Raw genomic sequence first — 14,875 nt, forward strand, 5'->3', positions numbered from 1 at the left:
AAACAGCCACAATCACGTATAGATGGTTATATTGTATAATTTGGTATGTTCTGGGGCTTATTGGAAGTGTCTGAATAAATTTATTTTAATAATACATTTATGATATAAAATTTGTTTCATTAAGCCTACTGACCCCATGCTAAGAGAGAAATTAATTATTTTTAATAAATCAGAATTTATATACTGATCAATTTCTTTTGCATTTTCCTCTAGTTTGGTTTTTTTTTTTTACTTTTAAATCTGCATGAATAAAGACCTTAGTTAAAGGGAGAAAAGTCTCCATTTTCTTAAAATCTTGTAAGTTAGAGTACTAATTTACAAAAAGGTCAATCAAATTGGACATTTTTTTCAGGGACAAAGGATTTATTTGCCAATTCAAGACCCCTCCCCCATCCTGTGAGATAAGGGGGGCTGAAGCAAATTGGGGGTGGGGGAGGTAGAGGACAACTTGGAACCATTCCTAACTACGGCCTCCTCCTGACGGCCATGGTCAGGAACAATCCTTCTGTCGAAGCCTATAATGACCTTCTAGTAGTGCCCATTCAATCTCTCTGCTGCCTGCTCCGGGGTCAGGTCCTTCTGAACCTGGACCAGCATCTCATAACCCACCATGAACTTTCAGATGGTGCCTGATCACAGTATTGGTGGATAGTTTACTGGTAATTAAGGTGGGCTTTTAGCACTTATTTAATCAAGTGCCCTTGAAGAGTTTGGCCTTTGTTTCTTTGATTAAATTAGGGGTCTTTGATGACCTCCTTGCCTCAAGGGAAAGCCTAGTTTACATGGGTTTGAGTCACATATTTGTGACATCTGAAGCTTTTAGGCCACCTGGGTTTAAGTCCCATGTTCGTGATGCTTTTAGGTCACATGGGTGAGTTGCATGTTTGTGACTCACCTTTGACCCTGAACAAGATATATAAACCCAGAGGCTGGCATTCTCCCTTGGAGCTCTCAGCCACTGGAGGAGTGGTGTGTGACTCTGGGCCAACTGTTGTTAAGAGCTCCCCGGCTTGTCAATCCAGATGTTGATGCTTTACTGGTAACTATGCATTGTGATTTGGTCTGTTTATATTGTGTATGTTTGTAACTTGTTTGTGCTTGCTCTGTTGCTGGCTTTTCCTCCTGAATTAAGTGAATTATATTTGAATGTTGGATTAAAGTAAGATTGTTAATCCTTTAACGTTGCTTTCCTTAGTAAAATAGATCAAAAGAACCTGTGGTTAGCAACCTTCTGTGTGCTGGTTACTGTTGGTCTTTCACAGCCTCAGTAGGTACTAGCCAGATTGTTGCTCTAATAGTAGTGGGCATGGAGCTGCCAGTGGTCCCAATCAGTCTCAGCCCTATTATGGGCATCATGCCGGCCCATGGAGTATGGGAAGGATGTCTCAAATAGGTTGTCATATTTGGTCAGGAGCTGCTTCGTGATGCAGGCCAGATCATCTCATTCTACAGAGCTCAACTCTGGGACCCTCTTCACATGTCTCTGTGGCAGCAACATCATCTGGAAAGGCCAGACAGCCCAGAAGGGTGCCAGCACCAGCCAGTGTTTACTTTCTAGGACCACTCATTCCTTTCCCTCAGCTTCCTGATGCCCATGTTCCAAAAGCGTGGGGCCTCCACGCTGCTTTTGATAGACCCTGGCTTCCTAGGCTGTTAGCCCACACCTGACAGTAGGGGTGGGGATTGGAACAACCCATCATGGCTCCTTTGTTCTCAAAGATCTGTTCCGAGGGGTACTGAGCACCCAACTCCTCTGTGACTGAGGCCCATTTATCAACGGCAGCTGGAATCTCAGGTACAGACATGAGCGGCAGTGTGATATCAGACCAGGGATGGAAACAAAAGACCTTACGAACTCCTTTGGCAGCTTCAATTTGGAACAGTGGGTGATCACTGGGTCCAAGACTGGGGCAGGGCAGGGAAATCATTGCTGAACAGGAAGGTTCCCTCCTAGTGGGGATTCACCTCGCCATTGGCCTGAGTTGCTCCAGGGCAGAGGAGGCTGTAGGGGTCATGCAGAGGTATGGCATCAGTGGGAAGGGGATCCACCTGCCCCTGCCAGGGGCGCTTCATTCAGTGAGCAGACACCAGCACCCACTCATCCTACAGCGGATTGTATTGGATATGCTGATGCTCACTCGACTGGAAGGCCACTGCCTCCGGCTGCAGCTGCTACTCCTCCTGGTGGCCACCTCGCTGCCATGGCATCACACAGCCACCTGATCCAATGCCACCTACCCGGACTCCAAATTGGACATTTCTAAGGCATATTCAAACAATAGCCAGCAGTGACTCAGAGAGAAACTATTAAGGCTGGAATACTTGGAATTCTTTTTCTATGCCTTTTATGTGGCTGAAGACAAAGAAAACAGAGAGGAGGGGAGATCTCACTGGAAATGTCAGTAGAACTAGGTTCTCTTCAGGTCAAACTGTTCCACAGTCAGGACAGAAAATTTTTCCTGTTTCGAGAGATGTTGTAGAGATGTAATCCATGAAACCTGATAACTTATTTTGAAGTAAAGGAAGTAGAAAAATCACAAGTAACTCCAAGGTCTTGAATGGTGATGCCATGAAAAGGAATAGTGAAGTAAGAAGGAAAAGTAGATGAGAGTGGGTGTTTCAACCTGGAATCTGGGAACTTGTTTTTTAAAAAAAAATTTTGATAACTTTCTTTCAACATAATTGACCTCCTTTGTTATTCTATGGGTTGTATTTTATGCATTGAAAGAAATTGTTCTAAAAAGAGGTCTATAGGCTTCACTAGGCTGCTAAAGGGGTCTAAGAGATTAAAACAAAGTAAAACAAAAATGAAAGGTTAGGAAATCATGCTGTGGAGGAAAGAGAATAACCATGGATTTGCACATACTGCATGTGCAGTATGAGCACATGCTGCTCATCCAGCCCCCTACTACAGTTATATCCCAAAGCTCTGTCGTGGCCTCTACTTTTTCTTTCTCTATACTCCTTCTCTCCACCTCCCACCCTGTACTTCACCAACCTCTGTAATATCATCAGCTCTCAAGGGTTAAACTATTATCACTATTGAGATCTATGTGCTATCTTTGCTGAACTCAAGCCCCACATCACCAACTGTTCATTTGGCACTTCTAATTGGCTTCCTATGGGCATTGCACACTCAACATATCCACAAGACTCATTATCTCTCCCCTCAAACATTCCCCTTATCCCAACTTCTTCCTTTTTGCTGACTGCCTCAACATTCTTCAAGTCACTTAAGCTTACAAACCTGCTTCCTAAAGCAGTACCCTAAAGGGGCATTCTAAAACCTTCACTCTTCCAGATCTAATCTTGCCAATTTTACCTCCAAGATATTTTTACATCTATCCCCTTCTCTTCATTCTTATAGTAACCACCTTAAAGCATTTCCACTTCTCCTCTCAACTGGATTATTAAAATAGTTTCCTGGGGAAGCAGGAAACTGGGGAAAAATTTTTATGGCAAATGTCTCTGATAAAGGCTTTGCTTCTTAAATATATAGAGAAGTGAGTCAAATTTATAAGAATATGAATCATTCACCAATGCATAAATGGTCAAAGGATATGAACAGGCAGTTCTGAGAAGAAATCAAAGGTAACTATAATCATAAGAAAAAGTGTTCTAAATCACTATTGATTAGAGAAATGCTCTATTAGAGAATTAGAGAAATCAGAGAAACTCTGAGGTACTACTCACATCTATCAGAGTGGCTTTAGTATATAACAAATGTTGGAGTGAATATGGAAAAATTGGGACACTAATGTACTGTTGGCAGAGTTGTGAACTAATCCAAACATTTTGGTGAGCAGTATGGAACCACGTCCAAAGGGTAATAAAACTGTGTATACCTTTTGAACTAGCAATAGCACTACTATTATAGAGTATGAGATAGTGAATCAGTTAGGAAGAGAGAGAAGGTTTGCCTTGTTGCAGTAAAGGCTTAGTTTGTGATTAGATAACATAAATTTTTATTCAGAAAACAGGAGAGAATTCTAGGCAGTAATTGAAGAGCAATTTCAACTTTCTGAATCATATATGTAGTGCTATTATGAGAGATAATGGGATCCAAAGAACTGCCCTATCAGTGTGTGGTTGACATTTGGTGAAGATTACTCAAATTAAGGAATTGTGTGGTCAAGTTATTTAAAAGTCTGTCAGCATGAATACTGAAGTATTCCAAGGATGATGACAAGAAATAGGGTAGAGAGGAAGGTTAATTATAAGCCAAGTACTAAAACATTTGAAAATTTTGAGAGAAACCTCAAAGTTGGTAGGTGATAACAATAAGAATAGAGAAAAAGATGTGACATTAGAACAGAAAAGTTCATTGAAAAATAGTGGTAGTGCAATAACCTTAGAGTGTCATGAAGAGCATGAATATGTTCACTCCTTCTCTTGGACTTGTGGGAAAGAAAGTAGCCACAAGTGGACAGGGCGGCTAAGAATATGGTAACTATCTTAGGGTATTTATCTATCACAACTCAAAAATAGTCAGTTCAGCATTTTTCTTTCTTTTACTACAGTTTAGATGGTATTTTTGGGACCAAACCAGGTTACTTTGAGTGATCCATGATGTTATAAGAAAATCCACTAGATTCCAGCTTTTAAGGATGTTAGCTCAAGTTTGTATCTCCTTCAGTGGGTAGCATAATTGTCTGCACAATGACCTTCCTAATAAATATCTGTTAGATGATGTTGAATGAAACTCCATTTGAATTGTTAGTAGTATTTTCCCTGTTGTAATCAAGATTATGGTTTATAAGCACAAAATGTTGGCTCACACTGGGAGAAGACTGAGGTTGCCTAAGTTTCTTGGCTGTTATCTTATATGAATGTGCACAAGTCTGCTTTACATGAGCATAACATAAGTATCAAGAGAAAATAGCATTAAGCTAAAATTAAGTTTCAGAAGACACTTTAAACAGTGCTTTTAATCCTTTAATATGCAGCTGCTTCTGAAATTTTGATTTTAGGGACTTGAATATTAATGGTCTTTCAAAAAGATGCAATGTAGGTATTCAGTGGACTGGAAAAAGCTACATGGATTTGAGGCTTTTATAAGAGAATGAGCATTATGTAGATAGTAGCACCTGGGAACTTGCATGCAAATATTCAGTAATCAGTGAACTATGAAAAATTTTATTTGTATGAAATGAAAGGACTCATGTGTATATTTGTACATAGGCACACTTGCAGAGGCTCCTTCTAAAGGAGAAGAAAGCATTTGTACAGAGAGACATTGCTAACTTGCATATTTAGAGGGAGCTTCCTCATCTGTGAGTTCTATTTATATACAAATGGAACCATAGGTCCAATCCCCATCCATCCACTCATCCATGCATTCATCCATCCATCCATATATTCATACATACATATACATGTAATACAAATACATAATATATTCATATACACATGCATGCACTCATACATGCTCACACACCCAGAGGAACCTGATCTTAGGCAAATAGTATTGAACACTGTTCAAGGGATATAGTTAGAGAAGTACCAAAGAAGGCACATCAGGACATTGTTGCCAATATGTACAATTTTCATCAGAGCTGAATGTAGCTAACATCTACTCATTTGGCTTGTTGCTATACTTTCCACTGGAAATCCCATAGCTGTTTGATTCAATTCAATTTGCATTTATTAAGCACCCATCATGTTCCAGCCACATACTAAGGACAAAACTAACCCCTAGTAAGGGTGACTTGTACTTTAGGTATATCAGTTTGGCAGCTATGAGGAGGGTGGGTTGGCAAAAGGAGAGACAAGGCTGATAAAACAAATAGAAGGCTATTTCAATAGCTGATGAGAGCCTGAACTGTGGTGGTAGTTGTGTGACTAGAGAGAAGGGGCTGCTATTGATACCATTCCATAAATCAATCAGCTAGGATTTACTAAACTCCTGTTATGTGCCAGACACTGTTTTCAGTGCTAAGTCCTCCATAAATGGAGGATGGAACCACTAAATTATCTGCAGGAATTCTGTCTTTTATGATTTTGGGCATATGGGCACTTACCACTTAGGCTGTTCACCTGTTATCCCTTCCTTTTAGTATCTGATTAGCTTACCTCTTTCTCAGATAACATATTTCTACATTTTTTGTGCTACGTATTAGTCATATTGCTTAGTCATCTCAGATATTGTATGGTTTAAGGAAGACATTGCTAGGCCAAGAGCCAGGGGATCTAGGTTTGATACCTGGCTCTGACACTAGCTGTGTGACTCAAAACAGATCACTTTCTATGTTCCAGTTCCCTCATTTGAAAAGTGAAAATACTGTAATAATACTTCACCACCAACCTCACATTGTTGTGAGGAAAGCACTCCGTGAACCTTAAAGCACAATATAAATGTGAGCTATTCCTCTGCTATAGTCTATTTATGCCTTTGGGTCATCTGCACTTTTGATTCTTAGAGATGGTTTTCTATATTGAAGCACATCCATACAATGTCAACAGTAGAATACTGATTTTTGTGCCAAATACCAGCCTGGGATTATTGAAAGTGCCATATAATTCTATAAAAAAACAATTCATATTACCCTCTTCTTCCTGTTTAATTCTTTGCCCAACTTATCTGTCCATCTGTCTTGCTTACACAAGATATATTTAATGAAGGGGAAAATTTTGTTTTGTGTGGTCGTGTGTATTGTGAAAGTTGTTAGATGGATCTTTTTCAAGTTATCATGGATCACAATTGAGGGGATCTGGCAGAAATCTAGGGGTTCATACAATCAGTACTGTGTTATCCACAAACAATACCTGGAAGTCCTGAATATCTGTAGTGATCCCTTTTCTTTTTGGATTCTTCTCAGTGGTGAATGCCTTTGTTAAGCACACATCTCCCGGTTTTGCTCCTGGTTTGTTACAGATAGTTGGAGCAGATCACTGAACAAATAATTCTCTATGGCTAGCTGTATCGAAGAATTGCTTTTGATTCAAACACATACATGGGATACACTGTGTTGGAGGAATGTCCTTAAGTATTCATTCTGCTCTACTGGCTCGGTCAAATGCTTTTTAATGATAAACAAAGTATTACCTCTTATTCTCCATACCTTTCATTATGGCTATAAAAAATTCATCTATTATAAGAATTGTTATAAAACCTGTGTCTACACTTCTCAAGCTATAAAGCCTGTCCTTTAGTAGATTATTTTCATATTTTTATATTAAAAAAACCTTTGATACTTCCTAAAAGAGCAATGAAGTATAAAAAATTATCTGACTTGTGGGTCAACTGATAATTATGTCTGTTCTATAATAATTTTTGGTAAAATACAGTTTATTATTTAAATTAGTGTCTTCTCCTATTTTAGATACCTTAACAGTTATTACTTCAATATTTTGAAACTGTCCTATCAAGGGTAGATTTCTTTTGTGTGTGACTTGATCTTGCCCAACTAATTTCCTAACTTCATTATCTTAAATTCTATTTCTACTTAATTACATAATATATTGAGGACTGAAGGAGTAGAGCCCACATGTGGTAGTTCTACTGTCATGATTGATGAGAATAGCTCTCCAGAGAAATGATAGAAAATATGTTTCATTTTAAAATTTGTTTTCCTCCTCTATTTTCATCTATAAGTACTATTGGGATGATCTGCCACAGTTTGGTTCCAAGTTTTGGTGCCAAGTTTTCTGCATTCCTGTTTTCCTCTTAAGTGATTTTCATTTTGCCAGGTGACACTGCTAATGATCTTTTACCACCTACCCCTAGAATCTGGCAAATTAGTTCATGCTCCAAATTGACTTTGCCTTTGACTTCAATATTTCTTCTTTTGGCAAGGGGAAATAAATGGAAGAAAACTGAGGTTCAGGCAGTTAAAATAACTAGGCCATGGCTCATATGTTTTAGAATTTGCATGTAAATCCAGGTATCTTGACTCTAAAGACATTATGCTTCTCTGCTATGCCATATCACTACATCACTATGAGAATGACAAGAATCACAAAGCATGGTGATGCATAGATGAAGGAAGGGAATGTCCACACTGAAGAGAACATGGATTTATCAGTGTCATAGGAGCTCTGAATTACTATAAACTAAAATGAAGAAGTCTAGTAGTATATTGCTTTGGTCTTAAATTTATCACCATATTGGTTGCAAACACATACTGTTAGAAGACATTGCAGTTCTACTTTAGAGACACCATGGCATGGTGGGTATGAGCATTCACTTTGAAGTTGGAGATCCAGCTTCAAGTCTGGCTCCTGCACTTCTGGCTGTGGGGCTGTGGGAAGGTTACTTTAGTTGTCCAGGACTCAGTTTCCTCCTCTGTAACATAATGGGGATTATACTATCTACTTCACTGGGGCTATGAGAAAAGCACTAAAGGACTAAATAAATGTGATTTATTGTTACTTTATCAGTGGTGTTGGAGAAGACTGGGCATGCCATGAATGAAAAGCAGAAATTTTGAGATTAGATATCTATCTGTCCATCTATCTATCTGAGATAGTGATAAATATGATAGAGATATAGGTGTGTGTATGTGTGTGTATGTACATTCACACAGATATACATGTTTGCTTCTCCAAACATCACTTTACTGAGGCAAGGTTATCGAGTTGTAAACACTAGGACTGTTTTCATTTTTTTCTTCTGCTTTTAACACGAAAAATGTAATAAGTATTCAAATTTCTGTTGCAAGGTTGTCAGAGCAAAATTAGTACACGATGCACTCTAAGACATGAATTGTTCAGAATTTACTGATGCATGAAATCAAAATTAGGCAAAATGTTAGAATCAAGAGAAAGGCTGGCAAAATGTCATTTGCCACTAGTGAGGTGTCCATAACAATACTGGCTTGTTTAGCAGAGTTTTCTGTTTAATTTATGTAAAGTCCAAAGTGCATGGAAGCTATATTCATGCTGATGACTTACTTTTTAAAATATATTTTATCATTTATTTATTTTAAAGATTGTTTTCTTTGTAAATTTCGAGTTACAAACTCTGTCCCCCCCTCCTACCACCTCCCAACCCACTGACAAGGTAAGCAATATATCAATTATATGTGTGTAATCATGCAAAACATATTTCCATGTTAGCTATATTTCAAAAAAAGAAAGCAAGAAAAATAAAGTGAGAAAATTATAGTGTGATTTGCATTCAGAGTTCAACAGTTCTCTCTCTGGATAGCATTTTTTCATTATGAAATTGTCTTGGATCACTGTATTGATCAGAATAGCCAAGTTTTTCACAGTTGATCATCATTACAACATTGCTATTTCTGTGCACAAGGATCTCCTGTTCTCCTCATTTCACTTTGCATCAATTCATAAAAGTCTTGCTATGTTTTTCTGAAACCATTCCCTTTATCATTTCCCACAGCACAATAGTATTCCATCACAATCATAGGACACAACTTGTTCAGCCATCCTCTAATTGATGAATATCCTCTCAAATCACAACTCTGCCAGTTCAACAAGAACTGCTAAAATATTTTTGTACATTTAGATCCTTTTTCTTTGATCTCTTTGGGATACAGACCTAATATGGTATTTCTGGATCAAAGGTTATGCACAGTTTTTATAGTTCTTTGGATCTAGTTCCAAATTGTTCTCCAGAATGTTTTGACTAGTTCACTACTCCACATTTCTTTGTATTTCTTACTAAAAAATCCTTAATAAACTCAACACATTAGTTTTAAAAGCTATTGTGCTTGTGTGCTTCTCCTTCTCAAATTCCTATTTCCATCCATTCATTCCTTGAAGTTACTTATTGATGATTGGATACTATTTCCTCTTTGTTGTTATTTTTAGAATTATCACTAATTGCCATATCTCCCTCCCAGCCCTGCCCCCCCAAAATGCCTGAAATCTTCCATTTTACAAAGAGACATAGCAAAAGAAAACAATTCTATTTAGTAACAATATTGAAAACTATGTTTCATTTAACAATCATCCCTCTCTCAGGAGGTATAAATCATATTTCATCACCAGTCCTCTGAAATAATGGTCATTACGTTGGCCAGAGTTTTAAAATTATCCAGAGTTGCCTGTAATCCAACATCTTAACTCTATGGACACTCTGATGACTTCTTAAATGTCAATTTTAAAAATATTTATAATTGTTTTAAATATTTTCTTCCTTAAATACAACTTTCATTAAAAGATTATACATCACATTTATCAAATAGCATTTGGCCAGGTTCCTTAAATTCTGTTTTTGATGAAATTAACTTTAATTTCTAACCTTGGTTGTTGTCCTTTGTTCTTGAAGAAGACCAAAATGATATCATTATGCTAGAGCCAAGTTTCAACGTGTCCATCTGTGACTGATGAGATCACTATGAGTTCAGAATGCTCTACCACAGGTCTGGCACAAATAGTCCATGTGAACATTTGGGGTGGATATTCTAAATTTGTACATCTTGTGTTTCCTTTGAGCTGTTTCAATTCTGCTTTGCTCACAGAGCATCCCACCTTCCCTGATGTGGGAATGCCATGCTGAGAGGGCCTGTGCCAGTGTCTCTCATGTCACACAATCAGTTCCAAAGTTCTGGAGAGAGACATTGAGAGTGTCCTTGTATTGCTTCTTCTGACCACCATGTGAATGCTTGCCCTGTGTGAGTTGTCCATTAAATAGTCTTTTTGGCAAGCATACATTTTGCATTTGAACAACCTGGCCAGCCCATTGGAGCTGTGCTCTCTGAAGCAGAGTCTGAATGCTTGGAAGTTTAAGTTGAAGTAAGGACGTCAGTGTCTGGTACCTTATCCTGCCAAGTGATCATCAGAATCTTCCTAAGACAGTTCAAATGGAAGCGATTCAGTTTCTTGGCATGGTGCTGGTAGACTGTCCAGGTTTCATGGAAATACAACAATGAGTTCAGCATAATGGCTTTGTAGACCTTCAGTTTGGTAGTCAGTCTAATACTTCTTCTCTCCTATACTTTCCTTTGGAGCCACCCAAACACTGAGCTAGCTCTGCAATGTGCACATCAATCTCATTATCAATGTGTATGTCCCTAGAAAGTATACTACCAAGGTAAGTGAACTTATCCACAGCATTCAAAACTTCTCCATTTGCTGTAACTGATGGTACCATGTATGGATGGTGTGGTGGTGGCTGATGGAGCACCTGTGTTTTCTTGGTGTTAATTGTTAGGTCAAAATTAGCACAAGCAGAAGAGAAGTGATCCATACTTTGTTGCATCTCAGCTTCAGAGACTGCATTGAGTGCACAATCATCTGCAAATAGAAAATCATGCACCAACACTCCCTCCACTTTGGTTGGCTTGTAGCCTTTTCAAGTTGAAGAATTTACCATCAGTGTGGTAGCTGACCTTGATGCTGTGTTCATCCTCATTGAAAGTATTTGACAACATGACCGAAAATATCATGCTAAAAAAATGGGAGCAAGCACACAACCGTATTTCACTCCATTGGTGAATGGGAAGGCATGAGAGCATTGTCCATTATCTAGAATCTGGGCAAGCATGCTGTCACGAAATTAACATACAATGTCGATAAACTTCTCTGGGCAACCAAATTTTGACATAATTTTCCATAAGCCTCACAACCAATGGTATTAAAGGCCTTGGTCAGATCTACAAGTGTTGTATACAGACCTATATTCTGCTCCTGGCATTTCTCCTGGAGTTGTAGGGCAGCAAACACCATATTGACTGTTTCTCGGCCCTTTCTGAAGCCACACTGGCTCTCAGGTAGATGATCATCTTCCAGGTGAAGGATCAGCCTATTAAGGAGGACTCTGGCAAGAATCTTGCTAGCAACGACTAAGAGAGAAAAGCCCCAGTGATTGTCACAGGATAATCTATTTGCTCTACCTTTATAGAGACCAACAATGGAGGCATCCTTGAACTCCTGGGAGATAACCTCCTCTTGCCATATAAGCAGGAAAATTTAGTTTCTAACAATAACGTTCATAGAGGAGGAGTTCTTAACCTATTTTGGGTCATGATTCCCTTTGATTTTCTGGTAAAGCCTATGTATCCCTTCTCAGAATAATGTTTTTAAAGGAATAAGTAAACCATATAGGATAAGGAATTGAATACTGAAATGCAATGATCAATATACAATATACAAAATACAATGATCAAAATAGGAAAACATTAATTAATCACTGGACCCAGGGTAGAGAATCCCTGGTGCAGAGTATAAAGCAAACAGACTGAAAGAGCATTAATCCTATCCTTTCCTTTTACGGATGAGGAAACAGAGATCCAGAAAGACCGTGGTAAGTATCAAAGATTTTGTAGGAGGAATTCTTGTATCAATTATGAGAGAGCAATGGAAGACCTCTAAAGTCTTTTCCACAACTAAGAGGTTATTATTCTAAGTCTTACAGGAACTCCAACCTCATTATTTTATAGATGAGGAAAATAAAGTCCAAAGAGGTTAAATGAAATTGGCCTGTGGTCATACATATATTCAGTGGCAAGGATTTGAAGGTAGATTCTGTGACTTCAAATTCAGTGTTCTTTCCATTGATTTCAGAGCTTCCATAGTCTTCCAAATTCAGACTACACAAATTGACATGTAATACTATACTTGTGAATATAATGGAATAGTGGATAGAGCTGACCTCATAATCAGAAGAGGCAGGTGACTGACACAGTTGATAGAGCTCTGGGCCAAGGGTCAGGAAGACCTGGATTCAAATTTGGCTTCATACACTTATCAGCAGTGTGACCCTGGGGCAAGTCACTGAACCTTCTTTACTTCATGCGTAAAATGAACTGGAGAAGAAAATGGCAAACCACTCCAGCATCTTTGCTAAGAAAACCCCAAATAGGGTCACAAAAAGTCAGACATCACTCAACAGCAACAACTTTGAAAGGCCAGGGTTTAAGTCCTGTCCCAGATGCATACTGACCCTGTGCTTTGCACAAGTCACATAATCGCACAAAACCCCAGATAACTCTGAGAGTATAAACTGCAGAAGAGGTAGAGCTGTGCCTTGGTAGAAGGAGTTTGTTGTTGTTGTTTTACCCTGCAGTCTCTCACCAAAGAAATCACAGATCTGTACCAAAAAGGTGGGAGTGGTAGAGGGAAGACATTTCTATAATATACCTTACAAGTGGTATCCAGCCTCTGCTTGGAGACCATGAATTGGAATGGTATCTACTACCTCCCAAGGAAGCCCATTTCACTTGGGGACAATTTTAATTGTTGGGAAGTTGTCTTTCCCCCCAACCCCTTACATTTATTCTCTTATTCAGCAATAATTTGTAGAATTAATACTATGTGCTTAAGTAATTTTAAAGGAAAAAAAATGAGACAATTTCTGTACCCAATGAGCTTACATTCTCTTGGGCTGGGGCCTAAAATGACTTTTTGTAACTTTTTCTCATGTGGAAATATGTGACTAGCCTTCCCGGCTACTTGAAAAAATGACTGCATAGCACATAGAATACATGTTCTTATTTATATTCTCTTCTATATACAATTAAGTTTGAGATTATTTGGAGCTCGATTTTCCTAAAAAATTTTAGCAAAACTTTGGCTAAATAGAGTTCAAAATAATCAGTCTTTAATTGCTAGATTTTCTTCCCAATCTTGCAACATTTTAGGAAAAAACACATGACAACAACTAAATGAACCCAGGAGTTTCTTGATATGGAGAATTTTTTATCTTACTATTGATGGCTTCCCTTGATAACTATCTCTTTATATATTTTGATGATCTATAAATTGAGGAATGATTCTTATTTCTATAAATTTGAATATATTTTAGAAATAGGACTTTTATTAGAGAAACTGACTAAAATAGTTTTTCCTAGTTAACTTGTCCTACTAACCTTAAGCTGCAATGGTTTTCTTTATAAGGAAAAAAACCCCAACATATTCAAAATTGTCCATTTTATTTTTTGTGATCCTCTCTATTCTTTGCTTGGTCATGAACTCTCCTCCTGTATATATCTTCAAAAGATATTTTCTTCTTTGCTTCACTACTGTTTTCTTTGACTATACATATTTGTTACAAGGTTTTGTTTTATCTTTTTTCCAGTGGGAAGAAGGTTGGAAAGGAGAGGAAATTACTGTTTATTACTTTAAAAAGTAATAATTAAAAAGAGAAAAAACAAGTAACTTTATGTTGAGGTACAAATTCAGGACATCCTCATGCTTTTACGTGGAGTGTACAGTATTGAAAAATGCAAAAAAAAAAAAAAAGAAATGCAAACTGATTTTACAAATCACAATCTTGAGAAGTTATAATATACTTAATTTAAAAACACTATTTTGTCCAACATAATTACTATGATGGAAAGATGGACTAGTAAAATTTTATAAAGAAGGTAGAAATATAAAGGGCTTTCTGTCTAATTTTAATTTATTGATGTTTAATAACACCATAGTTCATCTGTTCTTCGAATATTCTTTCATGTTGTAACCTTGAATCCTAGACCCTTGAAGAACATTGCAAAAGAGGATAAGAAATGATGATCTGTACTGATAGCAATTATAACAGATAACTCTAACCTATTATCTGCATCAGGCTGTAACTTTAGATTTAATTAATTTTCCTTATTCTAATTTAGGCTACTGTATTGTTGTGATTATTTTTCATTAAAGTAACTTCTCATTTTAGTAAATAAAAAAACCAAAGTGGTTTTCTGATACCCTATAGATAAAAATCATTGGTTCTTTGGCTGATTTTGTACTTAGCAGAGCTGAAAGACCCTTCCTTCCTTTTTATTAGTTAACACCTTTCATTAAGATGTGGTTCTTTTTCACACACAGAGTGTCAAGCTTCCTAATGATTTCCTGGCTAGATTTTCACCCTTTAATTCCATTTGCAAATCTACAAGGAGGCCATCAAATTAAATAAAAAATCTGTTTTAATTGGATCTGTTTCAATCTCCTTGTGAAGAACATGTATCTCAAAAAGATTTCCTTGCAG

The 14,875-nt window shown here is 37.6% G+C and overlaps 1 protein-coding gene and 1 pseudogene across 1 annotated transcript in view; both read right to left on the reverse strand.

Annotated features, from left to right (window-relative positions):
* Positions 1 to 14,875, reverse strand: part of CNTN5 (contactin 5) — a 578,245-nt gene that overhangs the window by 276,621 nt on the left and 286,749 nt on the right. The window lies entirely within an intron of this gene.
* Positions 491 to 2,142, reverse strand: LOC118838004 (annotated as a pseudogene).

Source organism: Trichosurus vulpecula, chromosome 2, assembly GCF_011100635.1.
Source record: "Trichosurus vulpecula isolate mTriVul1 chromosome 2, mTriVul1.pri, whole genome shotgun sequence".
In the NCBI taxonomy this organism is placed as follows: domain Eukaryota; kingdom Metazoa; phylum Chordata; class Mammalia; order Diprotodontia; family Phalangeridae; genus Trichosurus; species Trichosurus vulpecula.